Source organism: Emys orbicularis, chromosome 2 (genome assembly GCF_028017835.1).
Source record: "Emys orbicularis isolate rEmyOrb1 chromosome 2, rEmyOrb1.hap1, whole genome shotgun sequence".
NCBI lineage: Eukaryota > Metazoa > Chordata > Testudines > Emydidae > Emys > Emys orbicularis.
The window spans coordinates 240472629-240486752 of record NC_088684.1 but is presented as its reverse complement, the minus strand read 5'-3'; positions in this window follow the sequence as shown (position 1 = coordinate 240486752).

Genomic DNA, 14124 nt, shown 5'->3' with positions numbered 1-14124 from the left:
TTGTGGATCCTCTTGGGGCTTAGGCAGGAGACAGGCATCTGGACATGAGGCAGCAGCGTGTATAGCATAGGATTATAGTGCATGATTGTGTCTTTAGTACAAACGTGTTTGTGTTGTGATGACAGCTGAACAGTTATGAGCCTAGTTATTACCTTACCAGATAGAAACTCAACTTGACTCTCTCTCTCTCTGTCTTTAATGCCTTTTACTTTGGGGGCAATGGAAGCCTCACTATCACTGGAGGACAGGAAGCTCCTTTCTGAGAGTTCATTGGCCTGGTCTTCAGGGTTGCATTAATCTCAGTGATGTTTGCAGAGCTTCTGCTTTTTCCTTAGCTTCCCACTCAGCTCAGGGTTTAGCTTGGCAGCTGTCAAGGTTCTCAGCGAACTGGGTCAACTGTTTACCATCACATCCATGATCCACCCACATGCAAAAATCCCAAGATGTCATGGTTATATTAAAACAAACCAAAGCCAAAACATGAGAATAATGGCATCTGCTGTGAGAGCTGTGCCCCAAATACATCCCTAGTGATCCCTATACTTGTGAAAACGATCAAATAAATTCTGGGCAAAGTCCTGCTCTCAATTGAAAACTTGCCCTCGGTTTTCCAAGTGCAGCCTCAGTGGTGTTACTTCTCTTTGAAGTGAATGATTAAGCAAATATGTCATCTGTGTAAATTGTGAGCTTAGTCAGGGTTTTTTCTTTTTGCAGTTTAGTGAAATTCAAAGGCAATGGGCCAAATCCTAAATTTCTTATTCACCTTACTCAGTCCTTCTTTAGACAAACTTCCCTTGAAGTCAAAGGGAATTTGCCTGAATAAGGACCAAATAAACATCTTCTAAATGGTTTGTGTTAATGCAACCTTAAAGCTAGGGTTGCCAACTTTCTAATCGCACAAAACGAAACACCCTTACCCTGCATCCTGTCCCAAGGACCTGCCCCTGCCCCTTCTTTGAGGCTCCGCCCCTACTCACTCCATCCCCCCTCCCTCCGTTGCTCGCTCTCCCCCACCCTCACTCACTTTCACTGGGCTGGGGCAGGGGATTGCGGTGTGGGAAGGGGTGAAAACTGTTCAAAACAATCCTCAAAGTGAAGTACCAAAATGAGCCACTTCCCGCCCTTTCTAGCTGGAATCCTTCCACAGGCCTCTGCCTGCATGGTCCAACTCTTTGGCTCCAACAGGGCAGCAGGCAAGCTCCCTCTGCTGCTCTCCTAGTCCTTCCCAGATTTCTCAGGGTGCCTGAAGGAGCCACTCTGCTTTCTGCCTCAGGCTAGCTGTAGCTTCCCAGGCGTCTGCCCCACCTAGCCATTCCACTCAAGATTCCTTCAGCTTCTGTCTACCCAGGCCTCTCCCTTATCAGAGGACTGACTGGGTCACATGACCCATTTTCCACACCTGGGAAGACAAGTTGAGCTTGTCATAGATGGACTGTGGCCCATCATCCTTTAAGGGGCTAGCCACCCTGTGACAGCAACCAGTGTAACTACAGTTCAGGTAACATTTCAGATTGTACGGTATAGAAAGAACAATTCAAAGCACAACTACTGTGTATTTGCACTATACCTACTGGGGTAGTCAACCTACCAGCGTAACGTCTGCAAATTGCAATTAGCTTTTCAAAACATTTCATCTTCAAAAAATGCTGTGACCCTCCAGCTCTGCTGGATTCTCCTGCTAAATACAGTATGTGATTGTTGTTATTTATTTACCAAATGCAAATACTATGTTTGGTGCAGTAGGGAACACAGAAGAAATAACTTTTCCAGCCTCAAGGAATTTAAAATATAAGGCCCCAATCCCACAAACATTTAAACACATGCATAACTTTACTCACATGAGTGGTCATATGAGTGCACTTCAATGGGGCCACTAATGCAAATAAAGTTACCGGTACTCACATGCTTAAGTGTTTGCAGGATTGGGATCTAAACTATGTGTACAGACAGCATAGCCACACACAGTATTGTACACACATAGACCCCAATCCTGCAAATGCTTATATGCATGCTTAACACACTGTGAGTAGTCCCATTGAAACTGATGGGGCTACTCACAGTGCATTAAGCTGTGCACGTGTTCATTTTTGCAGGATCAGAGCCATACATCTTAGGTATACATAGAAGGCAGATGAGTTATTGGTGGGAAGGATGAATCTTTATGCTTTTGGTGAAGTTAAACATCTAATACTTAACAGGTTATTACTGAAACACTTTGTGGCATTAGTAAGTTATAAGGAGGGTTCTGAATATGCAAAAGGCTTGATTGAAAAGCACAACTATAATCTTTTGCAAACACTTGACACAAAGTAAACAATTGGATTAATTATAAATATTTTAAAAAATATTAAAATATTTGCATGCTGTTAAAAATAACCTTTTGTTTTTCTTTAAGTCAATTACTCTGCTTATAAATATCTTCAACTACACTGTATGCCTGGGAGCCTAGCACCAGAGAAAAGATCCAAATGTGCTAAAAGATTTCCTGGAATGTATCACTGAACCATGCAGTTGAACTGTTTGAACATTTTTTTTTCAAAATCTATTAAAAAGTATTCCCCGAGGGTTGCAGTTACCATGGGTATGTTGAGATTAATTACAGAATAATGGTGTGTTATTTTTTTTTCCAGTCATTGCTGGTCAGATAATAACTGGTTAGAGGATTTAATGGCCGATTTAAGCAAAGTGTGCTGGAGGTTCTCACTGGTAATGATCAGAAAGCCATATATTACTACTATTAAATCCTCTTTTTCTTTTCTGCTGTTGCCATTAAAGAGTTTCTCAGAGTCACTTGTCTGAAAATCTGATTAATTTCACTTCCTTCTTTTTCAAAGAAATTGATGTGACTGGACAGTTTTCAATATTGCTTTTTTACAGAATAACTTTGACATGACTTTGGAATCATGTATGTTCATGGTGTATGTGCATGTGGTTAAAGTGGGAGTGAGAACTCTTGAGCTCTACCCCTCAGCTCTGCCACTGAGTGAATGTGAGATTTTGGGGTAGTCGCTTTACTGCAACCTCTTTGCCTCAGTTTACCTATCTGTCAAATTGGTACAATAATACCTATCACACTGATGTTGTGAAGCTTAACGTTTCTGAAGTGCTTTGACATCTTTGGATGGAAGGTGCTTTAGAATTCAGAAATATAATTAATTATTATTAATATATAATGTTATTTCATCACAATGAGCAGGAAACATGCCAATTTTCTTTTTTCCATTCCACGCTCCTTCCCCCCCCAGCAGGAAAGCAGCTGGTTCGCATAGTTAGGGCTTTCCTTTGAGAGATTATCACAAGCAGCAACTAAATACACATTTGTTGGCAATTAGAAATTAGGTTATGGTAGCATTATTTTTATTATTGTTATTATTGACATCATCATTATGTTATCATTAACTTACCTCATTAAGGAAAAACTGTTTAAGTAATCAATATGTACATTTTTTACCAAGTCACCATAACCATGCCATTTTAAAATGTCAGTTAACACAACAAATCATTTTCTTCCCATTGGTCCAAAACCCTAAGAGCAAGTTACATACAGCAAAGAGTGCGTTAAGGTTCCCCTCCAAAGATGCTATTGATTTCAGTGGGCATTGGATCAGCCCCAGATACACACAACAGAAAGTGGTTGTATAGGAGGCCAACCAGTACTGGGGGCATCCAGCCTAGTGCCATGGGAGTAGAAAGACAGTCAGGGTGTGGAGCAGGTAAAAGATAATGTTTTCACTAATACATGAGCTTTCTGACTTCTGAACAGCTTTCCATGAAGATTGATTTGGTATAAATGCATTGAGCCAAATACATCATTGGTGTAACTCCATCAATCTAATACAATAAAATATTAAAATTAAAAGGTTATATAAGGACATGATTTCTTCCATTAATACAGTAGTAGCAATGCAGGAACAGTATTTTCTGTAGTCACTAGAAAATTCCCTAAAAGCATACATTGAGGTGAATGATACAGCTCTTCACATAGCCTGATCACTATAATGGATCAGTGTCATTCTTCTGGGTAATAGTCTTACTAACATGTGATATTGGAATTACGGTAACTGTTGTTTTAGTAGATCATAGGAAAGTACAGTCTCGAAATACACAGACTGGAACAAGTTTATTCATTCTTTGAAAGTTCATGCTGCTTGCAAATTTTACTAATCCTTACTTAATTTGCACATGCATTGTATGTCTGTGGGACTTTGGATGTGTCTTAGTGATGGATGGGCAGAGCTTGATTCTTCTCTCACACTGGATTTACAACAGTGTGACTTAATGGGGATAATCCAGATTTACACCAGAGTAAGCAATGGGAAAATTAAACCCTCAGGGGGGTTAAATATATTTATTAGTTTGAAGTGGCATTTGTAATGGTTTGTTTCAAAATGCTAGTGATAAAAACAAGGGATCAGTGACTCTCAGTAGGTTCACTCCTGAAAGTGCAGAAAGAGAAGCAATAGCTACACTGAGTGGTGCTGATGAAGCAAAGGCCTGAACTCTTAAAGTCCCATGTAAACAAACCTTAAAGTGGACTTAAATTATATTTAGACTCACTTTTAGTCCACTTTACACTGTCCAAGTAGTGTAGGGATTGCTCGTGTAGAAAGATGCTACTCAGAATGAGTTAACGGTAACAAAATCTGATCCTTTCTTTCTAGTTCTCTGAATAGGAGGAAACATGCCTAAGTAAGCTCTGTTCAAAATAGAATCTTGGGCATGCTCCGTAAATAATTAGCTGACAGAAGTAACTGAAACCCTAGCTGCCAAGTGCTTCTCTCTCTTCCCCTGCCTGTATACACACTGATAAAAACATAGCTGGTTTGTGTGCTTAATGCCTGTATTTTGCTTATTTCAAACTCAGCTGAGAAAGCTGGGGGTTCCTAATGGAAAATGGTCTCCTCATAGGTCTCAAAGCAACTGTATTCAGTATAATTTTCAAGAGAACCTAAGTGAACATTCTTACATGCAATGTAATTTTCCTGGCAAGTAGATGCGATTTTAATTCACTAGTTAGGAGTAACTGGCAATCTCCGATGTATGGATTTACAATAATTGAACTCCTTGGCTGTTGTACACTTTTGGAATGAAATATTATATATGTTTCCATGGAAAAGTATTTAAAGTTCTTATATTTGTAAAATGAACATGTCAGCCAAGTTATGTAACTTTATTTGGAAATAAAGTTCCTACTTTGCTTTACTTAAGACATCAGTGTAAACATAGAAATATAGATGCCAAAAATGAGAATCTCCAAACAGGGAGTACTGACAATTCAACTCTTAATTATAAATAAATGCACTGTTTTGACAGTCATCCTCCTCTTTGCCAGTAAGATGGTGGGGATTTGCTGTGTTTCCATTCCTTGCCAAACTTGATGAATGGTCTGGAAGTCCCCAGAATGCACATGTATATAAATACAAAGTAAATCTTTCCAATCAAGCCTTCAAAATTCAAATGTGAACCTTTATCTTGTGAAAAATGGGAACGGTAGGGGAATCATTACAGCTAAAAGTAAGAGGCTCAGAATTAAGATGTTTCAGGCTTACATTAATTGAAAACTATAAAATAGGTCACTTATTAAACTTATCCTGATTGATCAGCACCATGGTTCACAGAGTGCCCTTCATCTGCACACAACTCCCATGAGAATCAATTGAAATTTTGCAGTGGTTTATGGGCTGCATTTGTGGAGATAAAGGGCCTGATTCTCCTCTGAGTAACACCAGTGCAAATCTGGAGTAATTATTGAAGTCCATAGTGTTACTCAGTATTTCACCTCAGTTCAGGAAAGCATCCCTATTCAGGAATGGCATTTAACACATGCTTAAAGTTAAGCAAATGTTTACATGCACTCCTGAAGAGTGACATTAAATTAGAAAGAGAGTATAATCGGGCCCTGTCAGAGGGTAGCTGAACTTTGGCACTGGTCAGATGCCTAACCTACCTCTGACAGGGTCCACATGGGGGTATGAGGCAGCTCAGGTTCACCTGGGAGTAGTTAACTCACTGAGGCAGTTAACTAGGTAGGAAAGGACCTGAGAATCATAGACGGTTAAGGACCTCAGTTAGAGGGAAAAACTCCAGAGGAGACAGAGGAGCCCTCAGCAAGCTGGTGAGATGCTGCCAGAGAAAACGAATGCTTCAAAGAAGAAGAAATTAGGCAGGAGGCTGGGGAAGACTCTAAAGTAAGAAGTAGCAGCAGGGTAGCACGGGACTGAGAAGGACTGGTTCTGGCTGTCTCTGAGCTGGAACCCAGTGGAGTGAGTGAGTCTGGGTTCCCCTATCTGCCCCAGCTATGGACTTTCAGAGAAGATGTTCCTAAACTCAGTAGAGCTAGGACTGATTAGCCCCAACTACAGCCACACTCAGCCACAACTTTGGGAGGCAACAGGGCCCTTTCTCCGGCCCCCAAATGCATTCCTACGTATGCTTTGGTCATAAAATGAATCCAATTAAAAGAGACCTTGAGCTACAAGAGAAGCAGACACAGAGCTATATTCTTTTACTAATATCTTGCTTATGAATCCCAAATCGTAAGCATAAAAAACCAAGGGAGCAGTCGTCATAGGTTCATTCCAAGGGAACTGCTTTTAACCTGGGGAATTTCAAAGATACTTTGGCCTCAGTTACCATGAAACTTTGATTACACTTTCATGTTATGACCTGTCAATTTTGTAATTCTGTTTATTTTCTCAGAAATCTAACGTGTCTTTTTCAAACTTCCCCAGAACTGTAACAGGGACATGATAGATTGTTTATGTGGGCACAAACCACACTTGAAGGGTGATACAGTTACCACCCAACTAAGAATTTTGCAACATTTACTTGAGCTGCAAACTGCAACAAAATAGACATGATGATGTCACTGGAACTTATTTTAGAGCTGTTTTGTTAAATGTTCAATCTGACTACTCCAATTGCCGAGTAAATGCTATGTCCCAAATCCTGGGCCCAATAGTTTCCATAGCCTGGAGCCTGAAGAAGCTAGCGTCTGCTCTTCCTGAGAGGAACAAAAAAGCACTTCTTTGTGAGGCAGCCATTTATCTCTTAGGCAGATACCCAACTCCTCCCCTATTCTGAGGGAGAGAGACCCAGACTCCACCCAGCCTAACTGCCATATGTGACAAATGGCCAGTGACATCAGCAGAGGCACTCGTATAAAGCATGGAGAATGAGTATGAGGCATAGTGCCCCCCAATGTGTGTGTGGGGTATTCCTGTCTCAATGACTGCCTGCCATAGTGGAATTGAAGGGATTGACACCTCCAAAACATAGAGAAGATTGGGTCTATCAATCCAAAGACTCCCTCTTTTGTAGCAATCAGGGAAAGAGAAGGCTCTCCACAAATCTCTCCAAAATCTTGAAAGGTGCACTACAGATATTTAAGTCTCTCTTTCCCCCTCACCACTATGGCTAGAATAGCTTCTATGGCCCCAGTAGAGGCAAGAGAAGGATCGGGACAATATAATCTAAGATTCTACCAACATTCATATACACAACTGGGGAAGAATAAGGTTGCCTGGACAAGTTGAAAAGTGTTCAGGAAAGAGCTACAAGAATGTTTCAAAGTCTGGAAAATCTGCCTTACAGTAACAGAGTTCAATCTATTTAGCTTATCCAAGAGAAGGTTAAGAGATGACTTAATCACAATCTATAAGCACCTACATGAGAGGAAGATTTCTGATATCAGAGGGCTCTTTAATTTAGCAGAGAAAGGCATAATGAGATCCAAAGGCTGGAAGCTGAAGCTAGTCAAAGCCAGACTTGAAATAAGGCATCAGTGTTGAATAGTGAGGACTATTAACCATTGGAACTAGGGATGTGGTGGCTTCTTCCTCACTTGAAGTCTTCAAATCAAGACTGGATGTCTGTCTAAAAATATGCTCTGTCTCAGTCAGAAGCAATGGGCTTGATGCAGGAGTTACTGGGTGAAATACTATGGCCTCCGTCATACAGGAGGTCAGACTAGATGATTATAATGGTCCCATCTGGCCTTCAAATCTTAATTCTGGAATTTCCTCATTTTTGAGTGCTTGACTTTGCAGCCTTAATCATGTTCTTTTAATGTACTTTTTTAAGTATGAAATTTCCTAAGTTTTGTAAAAAAAACCACCCTAATGCCTCTCCTTTCCCCCCACTACAAAATTCTATCGTGTGGAACCATAATGACCCCCATATGTCATCAGTAAAGTTTGAACCCAGAACCTTCACAGCAGAGCTCTTCCACTTAAATTAAATGAGAGGTAGGCTGTTATCCTCAGTGTGTAAAAGCTATCAGAGGGATCACAACACACCACAAACTTTGGCAGTGGGTTACACAGCTATTTGCAAGACAGCAATGAAATGTTAGATATCAGGATTGGCTTTTATTCCTGGCTTGGGAGGGACATGGTTTAGTGGTTAGCAACTTGATTACAAAAGCCATAGCCAAGCACATAGATTTAACACATTCATTCTGAAAGGCAGTTTGGCTAAGTGGGGGACAAGATTTGGATCTGCCATATTACAGATCTGGCAGAAGCAACCTTGTACGATCTCTCAGTTTCCTTATCTGTAAAATGTAGGCAATGATACTCCTCAAGTGGGCATGGTTCTATTGACTTGTGTGTCTTTGCATTCCTGTGGAACTATATACAACACAGTAGGGAAACTCTGTGGTGTGTGAGTGCTCATATTGTGCCTGTGATCAAAAGATTAAAACTATGTGGATGTGGGTGAGCATACATTTGTTTCCACTTTCCACTCCAGCAAGTTCCTATGAGACCATATCTTAATTTATCCCAAGCCATTATTGTCATTGGAAAGAAAGTTATTTTGCATTCAGATGATGCAGCAATGCCACCCCACTGTCTGTATCACCACTGCATGGTATTTTTAGAAGCACTCATGTTGCAGCAGATGACAGGATTAAAGTTTGAAGTCCTTCAGAAACAATTTCTTTAAATAACCCTTCTAGTGACAAAAAGTAGAATTGCACTGATGTGGAAATCAATAAAGCCACCCACTGTGACTCAGTGGTTACTGGACGTAAAAGATATCCTTGAGAAAAACGAACTTGTTATAAGGGAAAAATACAAACTGCCAATTTTATATACACTCATAGTTTATTTGAGTGAAACTTATCCAAGACTCACAATAATATCTCTAGAACACTTGCCTTCCAGAAATGAATGGACAAATCATTAGCCTATTGCTCAGGCTGATGGGACTACACCTGTGCACTGGGGGAGGGGGAGCATCATCCTCCCAGCTCACAGAGGGACTGTGAAGCTGTCTACACAAGTTATTTTAGCCTTCATGTCCTGAACATGACTCCATTGCAGAGAGGTGGCAAGAGGAGGTCCTGACCCACTCCAGCTTACCTATGGCCTTCTTCTGTTGAGTTGAGCTCAGTGCAATTGTTGAGGTGCATAGTTCCCTGGAATCCAGCCTTGTCCCTTGTGAAGGGGAACTACACCAATTCTATTGCCTAGAGCCCACCACAGCCACAGGTGGGGATTTGTTTGTCCCTAAATTAATTACAAGGACACTTACATGGCAAATAAACTGCCTCTCTAAGTCAATAACATTTCCTATGAATGTGGCAATTGTAGATTCCCACCCTTGGGTCACTGCTTTCAGTATAATAGTGGTGGATATTTTTTCATAGCTTTAGAATTAGGGATACAATTGCCTTTCCAATCTAGCCTCTCAAATACACTTAGAGGTCAAAAATTGATAGATTTAGTATGTTCATTCCAATCAAACTGTATTTTATAAAATCTACTGAGTATTTTATTCAGAGACTATGGTTCTGTCTGGATAATCCTAGTCCAATTTTCCTGGGATGTTATGGGGCCAAGATAGGTATACAAGGGAGGGCCTCATGGGACACGTCACTGGAGTATAGAAGAGAAAAAGATACAGTACTGTTTTCTTTCCTTCCTGTACCCTCCTGATGCTGAGAACTTTGCCTAAAGTTTTACATTGCTGTGAAAAGGGGAAGAGCTCCATGTTGAATATACCTTACAGAATCAGGGCTTGAATCTACTCTTACACCAAGGTTAACTGGGAATAACTGCATCAAAATCTATGGGTGCTTTTGCATCACTGAAAATAATGCCACTTATTTAGGTACTTAAAAATGGATTTTGATGCCTAACTTTTAGACACCCAAATTTAAAAATTTGGCCTTACTTAGTATATCACATGTACTGAAAAGCCATACTACAGTCAGTAGTGTCAGCTGAGCTAACCAATAAGAAAAAAATGATCGGAAAAGGCTTGTTAAACATATTTTGCAGCTCTTTGTAGTTCTCTGACAGAAGCAGTCTTTTCAATTACATAGTCAATTACTGATCACCAGTTTTGCATTTAAAAGGCTTTCATAAAAGGCATCAATGTAAAACTCATATTGTAGTCGTTGGCCTGCTTGTCTACATGCTACAGACTCTGCAGCAGAGTAAGAAAGAGCAATTTAATTATACTTTGTGCTTGGTTTTTTTTGGCCCAGAACCTACACACACACACACCTCTGCAAGTACCTATGCCCTGCAAAGTAGGAGAACTGTGCAGTTCCATTGTATGATTGGGATCCAGGCTTCAGATAGCCAACAACCTCTAGGACCGCCTTCCCTGTGCAAAGCTTGAGAAAATGGGTGCTCTCTGGGGTCTAGGGGCCTTAGATCTTCCACCACCACTACCCACCACCAGGCTGGGAGGTGATGGTTTTGTGTATATAAATGACTTGCACACATAGCTGTTGGTACTCAAAGTGTGGTGTACAGTTGTGGGCTAGTGGAAGCAGGGTTAAGGCCCAGTTGAAAATTTGGCTCAAATTTTAAAACAATCATTTTCAAGGTGATAAGCAGGACATTCTCACAGAGCCATTACCAAGTGGCTTTTCCTTAAAGAATTAATCAGTTAATTAATTAGTTAGGGTATAATTTGTGGTTAAAGGTTTTGTATTACAGTGTAGCCAATTCTCATGATTTTATCATGAGTTTCACAATCTTTGGTGCTTTTCTTAAAGCCTAACCTTCTGGAGTCATGTGATTATACAAGAATTTTAGTTTTCATTTAAAATGTGAAGAAAGCTTCTAGCCCTCTTGGGTGCAGAGAAAAGCTTGAAAACATGAATTCTAAGGGCTGAAACACCAGAAAGCAAATAAAAAGAACCCAATGGTTATTTAAAAAAAAACAAAAACAAAAAAACACTGCATCATTTCAAACCAATCTCATGATATTTTGAGGCCTGACACATGATTTGTGAATGCCTGGGGTTGACAGTACTGGCATTATGAATTATATCTGAATTACAAAACTGTAATATAATTTCTCAGCCACTGTGTTCTGCAGCCCGCATTTTGTAACTAATTTTATTAGACGGCAAGTAAAAGTAGCTTTAGATACTAGACAGCTTAAATTCAATACTAAGACACCCTAAATCAAATTGTGTGTGCATATATATTATTTATAGATACACACAGACCACATGCACAATAATGTGATGTGGTATAAAGGTTTTATGAGCATGGGTTTAGTATGCTGCGTTACTCTCCTCAAGTGACAATGGCACAAGTAAGTTTTGCAAAACATGGAAAATAAGTGTCAATAAAAGCTTTATAAGTAAAGTATACTTTATACATAAAGTATAAGTAAAACCTCCTTATGTTTTTGGTGTTATGTGACATATTTGACAGAAAATCTATTCCTGAACTTTTAAAAATGTTTTCATATATTTTTGTGGGACTATTATTAGTTATTTGTAATCCTCTATCTGTAGAGCCAGGCTACCTTAGTATAAGGACAACTCTCCCAGGGAAAGAAAAATTATAACTACGGTCCCAACCTGTACCTACTCACATGCATCAAGATAAGTGTGTGTGTATGTGTTTGCAGGATCAGGTTTGTTTTTAGAAACCTCCAAAAATAAGTAAATAGCTTTTCTACTCATAATAATGGCATGATTTTAATGTCTGAGATCTCATGTCCTTCCAGAGATGGAAACAAACACCTTATAGCATCAGAAATTCCCAGCTGCTCTCCAGTGGGATAAAGCACTTATTTCTAGTTCTGATGACTCACAAGATATTGTACCTTCATTGCGTCACTGCTTCATGTAGATGGTTGTTGGTTTTGTTTTGGGATTCTAAAAAGTTTAGGAACCTGCTGCCTCTAAGTAATGCAGTCATCCCAAATGTAATAACTAGACACAAGCCTACACCACAGAGTTCTGATCTGGATTCTGGAGTAGGGTTGCCAGGTGTCCAGTTTTCGACCATAATGCCCAGTTGAAAAGGGACCCTAGCAGCTCCGGTCAGTACCACTTACTGGGCCATTAAAAATCCGGTCGGCGGTGCAGCGGGGCTAAGGCAGGCTACCTGCCTGCTCTGGCTCCGCGCAGCTCCCAGACATGGCCGGCATGTCCCTATGGCCCCTAGGCACAGGTGCAATCAGGGAAGCTCCTCGCGCTGCCCCGCCCCAAGCATTGTCTCCACAGCTCTCATTGGCTGAAAACTAATGGGGCCAATGGGAGATGTAGGGGTGGTACCTGCGGGTGCGGGCAACATGCACTGCACAGAGCCGCCTGGCCTTACCTCCGCCTAGGGGCCGGACATGGCGGCTGCTTCCGGGAGCAGCACGGAGCCAGGGCAGGCAGGGAGTCTGCTTTATCCCCGCTGCACTGCTGACCGGGAGCCACCTGAGGTAAGTTCCACCCGCCCAGAGCCTGCACCCTGAACCCCCTACCCCAGTGCTGAGCCCCCTACCACACCCAAACTCCCTCACAGAACTCTCACCCTGCACCCCCTCCTGCACCCCAGCCCCCTGCCCTAGCCCTCAGCCCCCTCCCAGAGCCCACACCCCAAACCTCCTCCCACACCCCTGCCCCAGCCCTGAACCCCCTCCCGTACCCTGAATCCCTCATTTCTGGCCCCACCCTGGAGCCCACACCCCCAGCTGGAGCCCTCACCCCCTCCCACACCCCAACCCCCTGCCCTAGCCCAGTGAAAGTGAATGGGGGGGGGCACTCAGAGAAGGGGCGGGACAAGGGTGTTCAGTTTTGTGCAATGAGAAGGTTGGCAACCCTATTCTAGAGGCTCCTCTGTCACACTCCATCTCCCTCCTACCATGCCCCAGTAACTCCTCTTATACTGGGTGCAGCGGGAGTTCCGCAGAGCCATCTATTCTGGTTCTATGCCTGCCAGGGATTCCTTTGCACTGAGATGCTCCTGAGATGCCCATTTAGGCACTGACTCTGAAAAAATATGTTCAGGTGCTTCATTTTATGCACACAAATGGTCCCGCTGACTTTAATGGGACTATTCATATGCATTTACGCATGCATACAAGGGCTTGCAGGATTGAGGCCTTAGAGCAGACCTATGGTTCACCACAACAGAAGTGCAGAAGATCCATAGTGTGCTCAGGGCTTTGCACTCTGACTTTAAAGTCCAATATAACTCATCAATGTAGGACTAGAAATAGTAGCTTTATATCATGGGGAAGGGGCAGTTCCCAACTTTCTAACACGATGCAGATCTCCCGTGTAGCCCTAGAATATCCCAAGCTAAGAGACTTCAAGGCTGTGACATTTTTATGTATAAAAGAAAGCTATATTACATCATTTCAGAGGTTTTTATGGCTCCCTCTGAGCCTTTTATATCTGCACTCAGGGTAACTAAGGCACCTGGCTTTATAAAGGAGGGATTTTTTTTAAATAGCACGAATAAAATTTCTAAAAGCTCTAACACATTCTTAATTCATTTTCAGCAATACACACGATACCTACAGTATATGCTCTGGGGTGGGATAAAAATACCATCTGCCATCATTTGGGAAGCCCAACATAACTCACTTGTATTTTGTCACCACTCATAAATGTACCATATCAAACTCATGCTGAAGATTTTTACGTCACCCCCACACAATCATGCATTGTCTATGTATAGTACACAAGTGTGTATACATGTATATTGCATATGTTAATGTATATTCTAAAATATGTTGTATATATTTTTCTGCTTGCCATATATGTACACCTATTACACATGCTATGGTGCAGATTATGCCTCCCCTATTAAGGGTCTGTGAGGACCTGTTTGGTCCCAGAAACATAATAGGTTAGTGCTGAGTGCTGCC